The sequence below is a fragment of the Aptenodytes forsteri genome, unplaced genomic scaffold (assembly GCF_000699145.1).
Source record: "Aptenodytes forsteri isolate BGI_AS27 unplaced genomic scaffold, ASM69914v1 Scaffold142, whole genome shotgun sequence".
In the NCBI taxonomy this organism is placed as follows: domain Eukaryota; kingdom Metazoa; phylum Chordata; class Aves; order Sphenisciformes; family Spheniscidae; genus Aptenodytes; species Aptenodytes forsteri.
In genome coordinates this window covers 5580389-5581123 of record NW_008794598.1, presented here as the reverse complement: position 1 = coordinate 5581123, position 735 = coordinate 5580389, and positions in this window count along the sequence as shown.

The window sequence follows — 735 nt, the reverse complement described above, 5'->3', positions numbered from 1 at the left end:
CCCCCCCCCCCCCCCCCCCCCCCCCCCCTTTCTCCGTCTCCCTCCCCCACTTTCTCCCCATAATTTGACCACGGTCCCCTGCGCGCTTCTCTTTTTGTGGTTCCCAAATTGGTCCTGTGCTGGCTGAGCTCATGTGCTTCTTCCCTCCATCCCTCCATCTCTTCATCCATCCCTCCATCCATCCATCCCTCCATCCCCCTTCCATTCATCCCTCTGTCCTTCCACCCATTCCCCTGCCCATCCCTCCATCCACTCACCCCTTCCTCCGTCCACCCACGTATCCCTCCATTCGTCTACACATCCATCCCTCCCTGCATCCGCTCATCCATCACCCCTCCCTCTATGCCTCCATCCTTCCCTCCATCCCTCCCTCCATCCACCCATCCCTCCCTCCATTTCTCCTTCCACCTCCACCTCTCCACACACCTCCACCCTCCCAAATATCCTCGTCCCCGGCTCCCCCACGCCCCGGCAGCCCGGCTCATCGCCAGCCGGCAGTGGTGCGGGATGGAGCCGTGTGAGGAGGGGGAGCAGTGCGCTCTGCTCCAAAACCGCTCGGGCTGGAGCTGCACGAGACAACTAGGACGAATAAAAACCATCACGGTAAGTCCCCCTGCTCGGTCCCCTGTGTCCCTGCTCCCATCTCCTAGGGGGGAAACTGAGGCAGGGCTGGGTGCAAGGTTGGGGGGAGTGAGGAAGGGGGTGGGATGCTGGAACCCCAAGAGGGGAGCCTTT